The sequence below is a fragment of the Mustela lutreola genome, chromosome 13 (assembly GCF_030435805.1).
Source record: "Mustela lutreola isolate mMusLut2 chromosome 13, mMusLut2.pri, whole genome shotgun sequence".
In the NCBI taxonomy this organism is placed as follows: Eukaryota; Metazoa; Chordata; class Mammalia; order Carnivora; family Mustelidae; genus Mustela; species Mustela lutreola.
This window is the reverse complement of record NC_081302.1, coordinates 43985186-43988640: the sequence shown is the minus strand read 5'-3', so window position 1 is coordinate 43988640 and position 3455 is coordinate 43985186. Positions and strand designations below refer to the sequence as shown.

The window sequence follows — 3455 nt, the reverse complement described above, 5'->3', positions numbered from 1 at the left end:
TTTTTTTTTTCTTTCAGAAAGAAAACATGGGGAGAGCCCAACTAGGCCTATTGTCTGTATGTAAAAGTAGGTGTATGAAGAAGTAATGTGTTTATTTTTATAATATAGCAAACAAAGTGATTATTGACATTGAAAAATATTGCCAGGTAGTGAGTGAAATCTCTTGAGTCATTTTTTTAAATTATTATTTTTATTCTTTAATTTTACAAATACTGTTTATTTCACTAAAACCTGGAAGCAGGGAAGGGGTATGTTAGTGTCTGGTAGACCATACCTAAGAGTTAATGTTGACAACAGTGACATAGAAAGCCAGGGTGCTGAGGATCAGCAGTCTTGTCACTACCACAGTGCTGTCCAGCTGCCCAAGGAACAGACGTGGATGAAGGTCTCTGTGACAAAGGTGTTGTAGTTGCTAGGGAACATCAGTAGAAGTACTGCTGGCAGAAAACTAGGTCATAGCATGTTATCCTCCAAACCTACGCACATACAACAATGTAATGGACCAGACTGATGTTGGAATCATTGCTCGTCAGGATATACATCAGTCAAACTCAAAAGCCCAGAGCTCCAACCCAAAGGGGATTTCAGCAGGACACAGTGAGCTCGGGGTTGGTCCAACCCAGAGCAGCAACCATGATCTTGTGCTCCTCCATGTCTGCATTCAAGGACATGACAAGTTTTAGGCCACTGTTTCATCCACTCTCATTTCATGAACTCTCCAATGAAATCATAGATGCTACCTCCCAGGTGGGGAAAAAAAATGGCCAAGGACAGCATCTTGCATGGCTGCACAAAGAACTGGGTGACCCTAGCCTATATGCATTTCCAGAAGGTGGTATACTCAGGTTGCTGTACTTGTAGGTGATGAAGTAGGGGAAGTAGACCAGGGTTAAGCAGTTCCCAACATGGAACAGGGTCATGTTAGGCTCATTTGGCCTGGTGCCCAAAACTGGGACTAGATCCCACCTGTCTCCCCAAAGACAGACACATGGCTTTCCTCACAGGAGTCATGTAATGTATGCTGATCCAGAAGCAAGGCATTCCTATTCCTACCAACATGAGAGCCAAGACACATTTTCTAGGAATATTGAATCAAATCATTGCGAATATTGAAAAAAAAATCTTTTATAATCACATGCTGCTTTAAGATAAGTTGAACAATAACAATGTATACAAAAGAAAATGTGGACAAATTTAACAAGACATTTTAAATTTATATAGCATTTTAATTTGAAAGAAGTTATGAGAGTAAATAGTACAATAATTTTTAAATCTGGGAATCAGAATACTTAAGAATTATTAGAATTTGTAGAAGCCTTGATCTAACTCAGTATATTAAATCATGGGGGCAGGCGAGGAATTACACTTTTTAAAAAAACATCTTATTTATTTATTTAAGAGAGCACAAGATGGGGACAGTCAAGGGAGAGGAAGAGACAAATGCTCTGCTGATCAGGGTGCCTGACATTGGGCTTGATCCCAGAACCCCAGGATTGTGACCTGAGCCAAAGGCAGATGCTTAACCAACTGAGCCACCCAGGTGCCTCCAGAAGTTACATTTTTAAAAATTGCGCTGATCATTCTGCTATAGCTGGTCCCCTTGAGTAGCATTTGGAAACCACTAAAGTTTCAATTTCTAAATTTAGGAAAGTAATTTTATATTCTTATATAAAAAAATAATAAAGTATCAAATATTTTTCACTCTATCAAGATTGTTTTAAAATTTGCCTGGATTTTAACATGGATTATATAGAATCCCTTTAATTTGTTCTCCTTTTTCAAGTTATCACCCATTAATTTAAAAAAAAAATTAAATTTAAATTCAGATTAGTTAACGTATATTATTAGTTTCAGGGTTAGAATTTAGTGATTCATCAGTTACAAATAACAGTCACTGTTCATTGCCTTAGTGCTCTCCTTAATGCCCATCACCCAGTTATTCATCCCTCCCACCCACCTCCCCTCCAGAAACCCATCTATTATCTTTTATTGAATTTGTCTTCTCTATTGCAGTATCTTTCACAGTCTTCCTAAGTAAATCTGGAAAAGTAAAATCCATGAATTAAATTGTTGGAAAAAAATGTTCTACTATAATTACAAATTTCTGGAAAGATGCAGAAGCAAATTTTGTGTGCATGAAAGATATTTATTTTAGACTATTCATCTGTGTTCATGTTAGATATCTAAAATAACAGATTTTTTAAAAATAAAAAAGCTGATATATTCATGTATCTAAAAGTCTATCGTACATACGAGTTTCATTAACACAGGAATAAAATGATGAGTAAAGAATAAAACATCATGGATTAATGTGATTACTGTTATGAAGGAAAATGATAGAGGTGATGTAAGTTTTGTTTTTTAAAAACATTCTAGAAATGGTAATTAGAAGATTTAGCAATGAGTTGTTTTTGCCAAATGCACATATTTTGTGTTACTTGTAGTTTGGAAGGGAACACAGTTATGAATGATAAGAAATTTTACCCAAATGGCAGATTATCCCATGTGCAATAAGTTATTAAGCATCTTTTTGGCAATTTATTTTAATGTTCTCCTGGTGGACTCTGATAAATAATTTCTTTAAACCATTAAAAATTCAGTTTTCTTCTATTTTTCATTATATATTGCCTATTTTATCAGATATTAATATTGTAACCTATACAATCATTTCAAAAAGCAGATCTTTGAATTTTTAACTTCCTATTGTCTAGTTTCTATTTAATTAAAGAAATAGATGTTAAGCATATAGTTATATGCTTTTGCTATGATAGTGGGGAAACTATGGAATATAAGGCAATTCTTTTAGAGACTCACTAATCTTCATGCATACATTAAATAGAACCCAAGTTTAAGAAATTTTTTTAAGGAAAAGTTACTGGTTCTCTCCAGCCAGCACTTATTTTAATGCAAAGAACTATAAAGAATTATACTAACCTCTCATCTAAGCTAAAATAGTGCTATTAATCACTAGAATGGTGACAGTGCCTTAATGTCATTAACTGTGTAATTATTAGTTTAGGAACTAGCCACTTTAACCTTGGCAATGTTTTTTTCTCTAGTACTCTTTTGAGTTTCCACTGGTATGGGCATCACAGAAAACATTGCCTGTCTTCAATAAAGTAACTGTGAAATAAATATTTGAACCAGAAAGCTTTCTATTGACCCAGACATAGAAAATTAATCCTCCACAGAATAATGTACTTAGAACTGAGCAGAATGTAATGGTGTCCAAAAAAAAAAAAGTACAAAACAAACTTTATTTTCTTCAGCTTATGGATTCATACATATGAAAAACAGAGACTATTTTTTGAGACTATTTTTTTCATGGAATATGTTCAAGTTTTTGGTATATACCATATAAAATATTAAAAACAGTACTGTCTTACAGTGCCTCTGGATAATTATGTGCCTCCTATAAAGACTATTTTATTACAGAATTTAAAATGAACATATTT

The 3455-nt window shown here is 33.9% G+C and overlaps 1 pseudogene; it reads right to left on the bottom strand.

The window, feature by feature from the left end:
* Nucleotides 1-274: 274 nt before the first annotated feature.
* Nucleotides 275-920, bottom strand: LOC131813487 (BOS complex subunit TMEM147-like; annotated as a pseudogene).
* Between the last annotated feature and the right edge of the window lie 2535 nt (nt 921-3455).